Below are 13,071 nucleotides of genomic sequence, written 5' to 3' on the forward strand. Positions count from 1 at the left end.
TGGTCTTGCCAGGGTGCTCTACTCTGTAAATGGTTGCTACAGAGCACTGCTCTGCTGAACTGAGATAAAGTTAGTTCATATTAGGAGCGACTTGATGGCCGATGTTCATTTTGACAAATGAATTACAGTCCCAGAGGAAAGAGAAGGCCTTGTGCACGTCCACTTTCCAAGCTGTTCATGAAGACATTTTGTACACACACCATCCCCCACTCTTCTTCCCTTGCTGGAGACAGAAGGTAAATGCACAGCCACAATTCCTAACTCCAAAAGTGACCCAACAATTAAAATATGTCTTCTTTTCAGAAAGCAATTTTTCATTTCAAAGCTGAACACTGAACACTGTATGTTTAAACAACTTTTTCATTAAAAGGGATTTTTTTATAAGCTTGCTTTGATTCATTGCCTTTGGTTTTTTTTTTTTTTTTAAACTCTGTTGGGCCTTCATCAGGATAGTTTAGTTTGTTTAGTAAAGCCCACCTTATCGTTTTCCTGCTGCAGATAAAATGTCCTAGCTAATTAATTGCAGCTGGGAAATGCATCCATTTCAATTATTTTTAAGATGTGATAAAATAACAAATCCTCATTTAAAAATCATATTATAGGAGTCAGACCTGAATGCTAAACCACTTTCAATAACTCACTTTGTTGAGAATATGCTGCTGGAAGGAGCCTGAGGAATAGAGGATTTTCTTGAATTGGTAACCACTTATTAGGTTGTTTCTTGGGAAGGGTTAAAATTGCCAACTATGAGTGTTTCAGTGTGGCTAAGAATTCTAAGAATCTTTCACTAAAGTCTCAAGAACAAAGCAAGTATGCATGCATGTGTGTGCTGAGAACTTGTTCATGCGTGTGTACACATGTTTGTATTGCACAAGTCTACTCATCCCAGAAAGGAACCCATGCAGATCAACGTAAAGATTGCCCTGAAGTTCAACTCAAAGAACCAATGAATTTTATTGGAGTCACTAATGGGTAACTAATTAGTTACTAATAGGTAACTCCAACATGGGTGAGGGGTTACTTACAAGGAATAAGGACAACTCAAAAGCAGCTATGTCACCAAAAAAAAGAAAAAAAATCACCCACATCTGGATGACAACTGAATCTCTCTGTACAACTTGAAGGCAACTCAACAGGCCCACAAATCTCTCAGCAGCTTAGCTGGGGAGTCTCTTCCCCCAAACACTATAAATCTGTGGAGGGCCTGAGAGAGTCTTGCATGTGTCTGCTTTCCCAGACATAAGGCTCTGAGCCCTCACGAGACTTCATCTCCTGAGTAGTTTTGCTGAGTTTTCAGAAAATAAAAAGATACAGAAGTCTCAGTTCAGAGAAGTCTGAAGCACAGCCATGTGCACCTGCACCCATGGAGGCTAGAGTTCTGCATCCTATTCTGGGGGACAAGGTCTTACTGAAGCTAGAGCTCATTGATTTGACGAGGCTGGGGCTGTCCAATGAGCTTTGGGGATCTGCATGTTCTTAGCCCTGGGATTATAGTAACATATTCAATGCTTTTATTTCTATATCTTAAGTATCCAAATTCAATTTCCCATACTTGTCCAGCAGGTACTTCACTGACCAAGCCATGCATCTGGTTTCCAAAGGAGATGCTCTCTCTTTAAGAAAAAATTGAGGTCTTTGTACATAAGCAGTGTATCTATATCACTTCTATGTCTTCCTTCCTCTTCAAACTCCTCCACAAATTACTACTGCCTCCTTTCTCCCTCCAACTCTTCCCATTTACCCTCTCAATTCATGGTCTCTTCAATACTATTGCCACACACACACACACACACACACACACACACACACACACACACACTTATACAACCTCCACAGTCTATTTAGCAATGCACATATGTGGATGTGTCCAGGACTGATCACTTGGAATTGGACATCCTCTGCTGGAGCTCATTCCTGGAAGACATTAACTCCCTCTCTTTCAGGAGCCATTGATCCCTGTAGCTCTTTATCCAGGATGGAATCATGTGGAATTTCCACTTTCCATGTTCGTGTGTCAACTGGTGTTGTCATTATGCTAGTCTTATTTGAGCAACTTATGCTGTTGAGACTTCATGGATACATTTTTCCTGTCATACCTAGTGGCAAGCATCCTGGACCTCTGGTTCTTAATACCTCCCTACCCTCTCTTCCCTGATCTTCCCTCTAAAAACAATATGGCTGATTACTATTCCATTGGTAGCCTTCCAGAACATGCAGGTAAGACCCTACTGCTGAAGACAGTGTACATTTTGGACAGGGGACTAGGAGGAATCAAGATAGAACTTACCTGAAAACCTCCACTGTGAGGACCGACCCTCATAGTAAACAAAGGTACTAGCAATCTGCCAATGGAGAGGAGCAATCAGTAGTCCTAACAATCTGTAAAGCCAATAAACCATCACAATATCTGGAGCACCAAGATCTATCCAATGGTGCAATAGTGGCACTTCTATCTTGGGGATAACAAATAGTTGTCTAACTTGACATAAGGTCCATTCAGTAGAATTTATGCCTGGTACCATAAATCCTAACAACTGCCTATGGCTGGAGTGGTCACAGACCCAAGAGGCAAACCTACTACTGCCATTTTTTTTCCTAAATGAATGTAATTCCTAATTGAGGTCTAAAAACTTGTCTTTGTACCCACAGAGAAGTTTTTGCAACAAATGGAGGCCATTACAGAGATCCACAACTAAGCAAATGCAGAGAATTGTGGATGCCCAATCCCAACTGATGCATCTGCCACTTAACACCTAACTAGCATACAATGCTGACCTACCTTTCTTGTCTTGTTAAGGAAGTATTTCAGTTTTCCTTCAACCTCATCTTCTCTTTTGCTAGATATCTGAGGATGGAAGAAAAGTACTCTGCAAGTTCAGGAGAAGGAGCTATTTTAAATATTTTCTTTTACTTATAAGTTGATATATATATATTATCAGTTTATCAGAAATTGTAAATGAGGCAAAGCTTCGAGAACACTCTCCTCATACCTCAAACTGTTTCAGCTCCTTTGTAGTGAGTGATCAGAATTCAATATCCAGTTCTCTCAAATGATGCCAATAGATCCTACAACACACCCAGGCCATAGTTACAACTAAGGAGAGGCCAATACTGTAAGTGCGCCTTTGTTGAGTGTAGGCCTAGCTTAACACCAGGGAAACCTGGGGAAACACAAGCTAAGAAGACAATTACTGTGTCTAGTTTGTTGAAACTCTGGTGGGGCTTATAGACATCCACATTGTTTCAAGCTACTTTCTCCTTCTTCTGTCATAAATTCCCTTCCTGAAACTTTTAGAGAAGCCAGCACTCAAGGACAAGGCGCTGTGTAACAACAAGATTTAATTAAGGACCCAGGAGGTGGTGAAGATTTAGCGTTGTGCAATCAAATGAAATATTCTTCTGCAGTGTTTTGTTTTCTTAACAAATTACCTAAGTTACTTGGGAACAAATCTCATGGGGAATAAACCCAAGTGCTTAAATTGAGGGCAGCAAAGTCTGTGACCTTTGCAGAGGGCACCTGCTTTTCTGTTCTGTTCTCTTCTCTTTCTTTTTTCTGAATCCATTTCAAGTACAACTAACTTCAAAAATAACACAGAGGGGACTGAGTGAGAGGTGGCATTCAGGAGACAGAAGCAGGAGGATCTCTCTGAGTTCTAGATTAGCCTGGTGTACATAGCAAATTCCAGGCCATCCAGTGATATATAGTAACACCCTGTCTCAAATCAAGGGGGTCAGGGAGGAAGAAGAACCCAGAATTGGTGGTGTATACTGATAATCCCCACCCTTGGGAGGCCGAGGCAGGAAGATTTTCAGAAGTTCAGCCTCAGCTACATATTGAATTCTAGGACAGTTTGAGATTTCTTTTTTTTTCCCCCCCAGTGGAAATTGATTCAGAACAAAATTCAGAGTTTTTCAGGAAGGATCAAATAATGCTGACTTTTACTAATACAGCAAATACTATTTCAGTGAGCCCATTACTTGTACAAGTTTCAAGTGTCTACTTAGCAAGAGCTCAGGAAGCACTGGCTTCCAGGTCTGGTCTTAGACATTCATCCCTTTGCTCACTCATGTACTCAGTCTTTCAACCAACGTCTTACAAACTGTGTTCTAGGACTGTGTGAGGCACTATAGAGCAAGGGTTGACCCAAAGCAACTTGTTTATATGGCTAGTGAGGTGGAAGACACACTCCAAAGATGTGCATAGCTGTAGGATCATGGTAAGGCTAGTCTAGACCCTTAGAGTAGTTTCCTTGATGAAACAAATTGAAGCTGGCATCTAAAAGATGAGTAGAAAACATTTACTATGTAAGGAGGAGGGCAAAGCATTCTGGGTGAAAGGCAAAGCATACATAGAAGTCACAAGGCTGCAGACAGTACAATGTTTGGAGACATTAAAAAATAAGGTCACTGTGGGTAAGAGCAACACCCCTGTGAAAGCTTTGAGTAAATAAACCAGTGTCCAGATCTTGGCTTCAATTTCAACAGAACTCCTTGCAGAAAAGGCTAAGAAGAGGCTTGAGATGTGTCAAGATTGAAGCCAATCCAGTACGAAGGAGTTACTTTTAACCAAAATTCTGACAGTTTCAATATGAGAAGAGGAGATAATGACAGCTTATAAAACAATAGGAAACCTTTCGTGTATAATTATTAAATTATTATACATGAATACATTTGAAGTTTGGTGGCAGATGAGAGATTCATGTAGTTTTAATTATCTCCCTATAAAAATAGCTATTAATTAAAAAGACAAAAGGCATAGTTGTTCATAGTGCCCAGGCAGACACTACCTTAAGTGATCAATACTGTGTGCTTAGTGTAGTTAGTACACACTGAAATTGTGTATTGTAGTACAGCGGTCAATGAGAACAGAACACCATTTCCTTACCCGCCCTAACAAAGAGCACAGATGTCATGATGAGAACTCAAGACCATAGACACTGAGGCATATGTTCCACACTAACTGGCCTGTGATCATAAAAGTTTAGGATCATGAAAGTCAGTGGAAAAATGAAATCTATGTTCTAGGCCAAAGGAGACTAAGTAGACATGGTAACTGAAGACAGGACTCCACCTGGCTCTTTGGCTGAGAAGAACATTATTTGGATATGTTTTATAAACTTGAATGGTATCTGAGAGATGAATTGATGTGAAGTTTCTCCATGTGATGGTTGTAGTGTATACATGTTAGGGGATACTCTGATTTAAAACAAACCCTCTCAAGTATTTGAGGATAATGGTGGTTATATTTATAACACATGTACCCAAGTGATTCAGGGAAAAAATGTTCCTTGTACTATATTTCCAAACGTTTTTTTTTTGTAAACAAGCTCAGTATTCTTTCAAAATGAACAATAAATTCAATAGTTGAAAAACAAGGAGTGGAGCTAAAGAGATGACTCATCAGTTAAGAGTGGCTGCTGTACAATCTTGCAGGTTGATGATCAGATCCCAACACCCACTTAACAAGCCTGTATCCAGCAAATACCTCTGACTCTAATTTGGAGGGGTCTGAGGCTGTCTTCTGACTTTTATGTTTGTGCAGGCTCCTCTACCCATGCACATATACCATGCACATATGCCTATGTACATAAAAATGATACCTTTTTTTTAAAAAAAAAATGGATAAAAGGGCTAATATGACTAGAAACTTGGTCTTGGATTTCCCAATCTGAGTAAGAAGGGCCGAGCAGCTATGCCTCAGTTAGAATGCAGTGTGATAATAGTCCTTGGGAGTGATATACAAATAACAAAGAATATGAATTAATTTTTGTGGCTGTGTAACAGAAGACTAAAAAATTGGTAAGTGAAATATCATGATTTATCATCTTGCAATATCTGGACTGGAGGATGGAGACAATGTAAGTGAGTTCTCTGAAGAAGGCTGGGATGCCAGCTCACCGCATTCTCCTCTGTAACATAGAATCCTCCTCAAGCTCACTCCTGTTGTAAGTGGAGTTGAGTTCCATGTAATGCAAGACCAAAGCCATTCTGTCCTCTCTGGCTGTCATTGGGGGACAACTCTTGGACAGAGAGATGCTTACCCATGGTGCCTCCATCACAGCACAGAGAACTTCTATCACATTGAATCCTCATGTTTTTAATCTTTCCTTCACTTATGTTATCATTTACAGAAATCTCTGCTTTTAAAGCTCAAGTGATTAGGTAAGGCCATCCCCAAAATACCTGTATCTTGTCATTCCTGGAGATTGAACCCAGGTCTCCTGTTAGGCAAGCACTCTACCAACAATATTCCCTGTCCAAAACCCCTTTCTTGTAAAGATGAACTGATTAGTAATCTTAACTACATTTTCACACACACACACACACACACACACACACACACACACACACACATACACTTTGTCATACAACATGATCATAGAAGTGATGCCTGGCAAGGGTGGTAAGGCCATGTCAGAACTGTACCTCCTAGTACAGACAGACTGGAGACTGGAGCAGTTCTTTGGCAGCCATTGTAATGCAGTGACAAAAGTGTGACAGTCTGGCTCTTAGATCCCTGGTCTGGGAGCTGAGGCATTTATGGTTATGACTTGAGACTGTCAGTAGTGACTGGCCCTGACTTACTCTTCCATGCTACATGAGTGGTCAGAGAGATTCTGGCTTATGTTGCATCTCTACTGCTGAGCCCAGTGCCCATCCCATTGTGGATGTTCAAAAGAGAAGGCCTGAGCAACAAATAGTGAGTGATTGGTTACATACAACAGCCAAAGACTTATTTCTCATTGAAGTAATCAGAATCCCAGGGCTGGTCTCTCTAAATCATTCTCCTAGAATAAGGCAAGTTAGAGTAGAAAACAAACAGTTAATTTACAGTTCCCTTTTGAGCAACAATGTCTCTGTATTTATAGAACCCCAAAGCACAATATTAGGGCATAATTTGCCAAAATGGCTTGGAACATAGCCATTTATCAGTAGCGGCACTTAATACATTTAGCACAAAAGATCTTACAGTGGTACGCTGCTGCCATGAACAGATTATGATGAGCTTAAAACAGTGTCTGCAAGAGGAGGGGACTGTTGTGAAAATTATTCCACCAGTAGCTCTATTAATTTCCAATAGGAAGTTTGAATCTGCCTGGTCTTGATTGTTTACGTTGCTGTGATAAGCACTGAGACCAAAAGCAACTTGGAGAAAAGAGTTTATGTGGCTTATGGCTTACAGTCAGTCCATCATCTAGGGAAGCCAAGGCAGGAACTCAAGGTAGGAGTCTGAAGCCGAGACTGTGGAGGAGCACTGCTGACTGGCTTGTTTTCTCTGGATTGTCAAGCTACCTCCCTTGCACAGCCCAAGCCCACCTGTGTAGGAATGACATCACCTACAGTGGACTGAGCCCTCTCACGTCCATCAGCAACCATCAAAATACTCTATAGTCATGCCCACAGGCCAATCTGACAGAGGCAGGTACTCAACTGAGATTCCCTCTTCCTTGGTATGTCCAGGTTCTTATCAAGCTGGCAGAAAGCAGTAACAATGACCAAGGCTTAAAAAAAAATGAAGCCTTCATAAGAAAACAACAAAAATCTATGATCCTATAACTTGAAAGATGTCCGTGCATCAATCTTCTGCACTCTTAGCCAGTGACACACCAGCACATACACATACAGCTCTGTATAAACAATGCTACATGGTTCTATAGCTTCCTGCTTTATCTGAAAATATACCACAGGCATGTATTTCATGGCAATAAATAGAAATAGGAATTATTATTTGAGGAGCTACAAGGTGCCTTCTGTTGTGTTGTTCACAACGTATTTTATCCAGGCAGTCTCCCCTGGTAGATCACTACTAAATAATTTCCAGTCACTCTATCAGGACACACATCATATTTGTCAGCATCCTGCTATATCAGCCTTTGAATGTTGCCCCAAGGCTTTTTGATTCTAAGAATTCCCTTCTTTCTTCATTGGCAAATAGCTGACATTTCTTCATCCTACATTTTGAGACAAAAAAAATGAAAGAAAAAGGAGGGGGAAATGGAAAATAACTTTTTACAACATCTTTTATAAATTGTGACAATTTCTTAAAATAAGCGCATACCAGTATTATGGATGTCAAGGGTAACATATTTTGATATTGCCAGGCTGCCTTCAGAAATGTCTAATCCCATGATTATAAGACATGGTATAATTGATTAAATATTTGATATTTTCCAAATACAAGAAATGTACATTCTTATTTGCATTTATTTTTTATATAGTATTCTGCATCTCTACATCTCTGAATTTTAAAATCTCTTTCAGGAAGAGTTTATTAAAATGGCTTATAGGCATTATTTTCTTCTTCATCTTGCCTGGAGAGGCACTGCCCACTCTAAAATAAAAACATTTGTCTCTAAACATTCTGTGTAAATAAAGATTTAAGTTGTCTTACTAACATAAGGAAATCAATACATGTCTGATTTGACCCACTGCTTATGATATGGCCAAGGATCCAAAATTATAATTTGGAAAGAAAAAGAAAGAACCTTTTTTTCCCTTCCCACAATCCTCCTATTATATTAACCCTTTGACTCCTGCCTCCACCTCCCTGAATTAAGTATCACCTCAAGAGGAAATGTAGTACTTATATATGATGGAATATTAGTTAGCCATAATGAAGAATGGAATCCAGTCATCTATAGCAAGATGAATGGAAATGCTGAGCATTATATTCAATGAAATAAGCCAGACATGGAAAAGCAAGTAATTCATGTTTTCTTCACATGTATGGAAATTTAAAAAGAAAAGAAAAGAAAAGTCCACCTGTATGTGGAGTGGATGAAGTACTGAGGGAATGCATATTGTTGACATGAGCATGACCATGTCAAATACCCCAAGGCCTCAGACCCATGTTAGGGTAAACCCTCCCCCACCATAAGGTTCAGAGAGATGGCAAAGCCTTCATCTAGTCTAAGTATTGGCGTTTACAATTGACCAGCACATGCACATAAGCTAACAACCACAGCTTCCTCCTCTAGGATGACTTCAGCCTGAGACAACTCCCCTGCAGAGACCCACTACTGAGAGAGATTAGTTAAACCCACCTCCTTGCTCTGATGTACAGTGTATGTGATGTACACCAGAAACTGGCTTCCTTGACTGAGATGTATAAAATAAACACACTAAATTTTTGGATTGCAAAGTTGGTGCCCTCCATCAGATAAGGACAACCCACTCGATCCCAGCCTTTTTGTCCTTGTGTCTGCCCTTTCTTCATTCTATGGTCTCCTGAATGAGGTTTCCAGGACAGATAGCAGCAAACCTTGGTATAAAATAGTGACTAATAGCACTTGGGAGGGGGCATGTGTAGATAAAGTCAGGTTGAATTTTGATCAGTGCATCCTGTGTCGATGTTTCACAGTGTCACACTGAACACCTTCAATATGTGCACTTAATGCATGTTAGTGAAAAACTTCAAGAAATTTAAAACATGATTGCATTACCATCACAAACTTTTACTATCACATTTTCATCAACAGAAGTCTCAAAGTCAGTACTAAGGGTCAAGAAGTTCCCAGCATGGACAATTCAAATGACAGTAAGCATCAGATGTCTTCTGTGGGGCTCAGTCTACTGCAGACTAATCCCCTTCTGTGACTATGAAGAGGAACACCATCTCCGGGGAAAGCTAACAGAATCTGCATCCCATGAAGAGGCCAGCTGTCCTACTTAGAGAAGCTCCGTATCTCATACACAGAGTGGTGATAGGAAGAAGGTCATTCACTGTCAGACCACCTCCCGGATGTTCCCTGAGTGGTAGATAAAGCTACAGAAGGGACAGCTTGGGAGTTTCACCTCAGCCTTCCCTCTTTGGGCTTTTGGAGTGGCCAGGTGTATTGTGCTGCACTGTGGAGAGAGGACACACATACTTTGTAATCTAAACCCTTGAACTTCACCCAGAACTGCCACCTATGACACCGGCGGTTTTATCTGTTTCAACCTCCCTTTCCTTGCAAGACGCTCCTGAGGCTGTTGGAAATCCACTGAGATCAAAAATATAAAATATGCTTTACCACTTGTGATTTTTTTCTGTTGCCATATGTGTGTGTAAATTTCAGAACATTTTGAGAGAGGCAGCATGACATAGTTGTCTAAACACAGATGCTCTGATGGAAATGTAGCTTTGTGACTGGTAAGTACCACTAAGAGATGTCTCTTCATCCCATTCCTTTAGGGCACATCCGAGGTATGTCTATATGTCTGTCATGTTCTTGGAAAGTTATTTTTAATGGGCATAAAGTTTTCTGTTTTCTTTTTGTTCTTCAGATTAAACTGTAAAAATGGAAAGAATTCAACTAAAATTTAAAAAATATATATACATTTACCCACAACAAAATGTCTGGCCAGTCTTGCTACATAAGATTAATAACATTAAGAAAAACCTATTGTTGAATCTTACCTTCAGGTTAAGTGGCTTCCCCTTTCACACTCCTCTGACGGTCAATGTGAGGTGACCCACAAGAGGAACCTTGAAGCTGCAGTGGCTCCTACTGATCCCTGTTCTGGAAAGGCATGAGGAAGTGGCATGGGATGCAAGACTCACTTTCTAGAAGGACAGATTCTGGCCATTGACCCAGTGGGTGAACCTGAGGACTATGACTTGAAATAGTCAAGTACTGTTTTGAGTGATGACAAGATACAGGAAACAGAAGAAAGCAGTAAAATGTATGGATTTTAGTTTCAAAAAGACACGTATCTGGATATCGGATGACAACTACTTCCTAGTTGTAAGATTATGTGGAAATGATTTAGTTATCTGATCCATTCGTAGGAGGCAGTGATGAAAAACAGTTGTCACCAGAGTTGTAAGAGTTCAACAAAACAATGTGAACAGTATATGAGGCTGGCACTGCTGGGAGCTCAGAAGATCATAGCTCTGCGTGTGTCACTGTTTCCCATGAGCTTATGTTATAGATGAAGTGGATGTAGCCAGGTCCCTCACGGTGGTCCCCAGGCTCTGAGTCCATTTGTCCTCAGGCTCATTGCGTGTGTGTGTGTGTGTGTGTGTGTGTGTGTGTGTGTGTGTGTGTATGTGTGTATGTGTGTGTGTGCATGTGTGTGTGTATGTATGTGTGTATGTGTGTGTATGTGTGTATATGTGTGTGTATGTGTGTATGTGTGTGTATGTGTGTATGTGTGTGTATGTGTGTATGTGTGTGTATATGTGTGTGTATGTGTGTATGTGTGTATGTATATGTGTGTGTATGTGTGTATGTGTGTGTATGTGTGTATGTGTGTGTATGTGTGTGTATATGTGTGTATGTGTGTGTACGTGTGTGTATGTGTGTGTATGTGTGTGTGTGTGTGTGTGTGTGTGTGTGTGTACTAATGTTCTCTTGACGTCACTTTTCTGATCCTTTCCTCTGACAGTCGAACATTTCCTGACAAATGAAGCAGTCTTTGGAACTCAAGTCCTGTACAGTGATGAGTGGTGAGCATTACTCTAGAGAAATGAGAATTTTTCTAATAGAATAATGTTTCAATGTTTTGAAGCATGTTTTTTTTTAACAAGCTAATGAAAGGTATCTTATCTATCTTCTGTCCAAATACACAAATCTTCACATGTTCCCAACTTCATTTCTAAAAGAGTAAATCAATCTTAAAATATTTTGAATTAATGAAATGAAGAAAATTTTAATACTGAAAAGTAATCCAATCCTTACTTTACCTTCACCTTCAACACATATGTGGATTTGTATGTGGTGAATTTTAATGGCAGAGCCTATACAGGATTTGATATTTAATGCAATTGGAAATACATTCAGATGCCACAGTGTTTCCATTGCAACTATTTTTAACCTAAACTTATGAACTCTGATGTCTCTAACAGTTGTACATCCAGCAAATAAACTGCCACTGGTGTCCCATGAATATTGGTACTAGGCCGTAACACCTAACTAGATCATCTGACTGTTAATTTATGCTTTTCTGCACCAAAGAACCAGCAAACATGATGATTTTTCCCCAGAACACATTTCTTTCAAATTCCAGCTTCCCATTAAGCATCTCTTTTGGACATTTCTACAAACTACTTAATTTCCCATCAAAACCTAATGGAAGTCAATAGACATTTGCATCTTAAAATGGGCCAGTAGGATAGTTAGTTTACCATTGGATGTTTAGTCTCATCCCTGTATGTGGTACTGAGTATTCAAGTAAACGGAGTATAATAGTGTGTATTTTAGAATTTCTATTGGATAATAGACTCTAAAGGTTTCCCTGCTGGCCAAATTTGTTATTTGTGCTAATAAAAATAAACCTCACCACCTTTTACATATATGTTTAAAGATCAGTTTCAAAAGACATGAAAAGTCTGAAGGCAATGAAGTTTAGCTGTTAGAAAACCTTAGCATTTAGTTTCTGAAGTTGTAAATTGTTCAGGGAAGTAACTGCTTCAAGGGGAAGCTGTCCATCTGGGGAAACCCACGTCACCGTTACATTTGTGATTTTGACCTGTGTGTGGCCAATTGGACTGGGTGAGACCGCTTGTTGGATTCCCCATTTTCAAGCGGCGGAATTGTAAGAATCCATTGTCGGTGATCACTCAACGTGAGATTGATGTTTGCTGTTGGTTTGAATGTCGTTAGGTGGGTCAGGAGTCAAAAAGAAACAGTTCTGATCGTGGAAGCGAGAAAGAGACTGCCCCGGCTGCTTGGATGCCATGCTGATGCATCTGCCATGTGCAGAATGACAGCCGGATCATTGAGGAAATTCAATATACTCACAGCAAGGAGCCAAATGAGATGGCTTATTTTGGGAACATTCTGACACGAGGATGGGTTTGTTCTTGGAACAGCCTCAGAAAGCCTTTTATTGAACTTTCTCTTGATTAAAGGGGACAGCTGATGCTGATACATAAAGAATGAGAAGCTGTCTTTCTTATTGCCAACATTTTTCTTATTGCTGGGAAGGTATTTTCTTTCGAAGTATTTGCTTATCATCTGTTTTGTGCAGCACACTGAAAGGCGGTTCCTCGAAGGGTGGGTGCTTTTCAAGGGAAAACTGCACATAGCACCATTCACAGTAATTTAACGCATGGCACTTCCATTGCATAGAATATAGGCTTCGGAA

Source organism: Onychomys torridus, chromosome 13, assembly GCF_903995425.1.
Source record: "Onychomys torridus chromosome 13, mOncTor1.1, whole genome shotgun sequence".
NCBI classification, from domain to species: domain Eukaryota; kingdom Metazoa; phylum Chordata; class Mammalia; order Rodentia; family Cricetidae; genus Onychomys; species Onychomys torridus.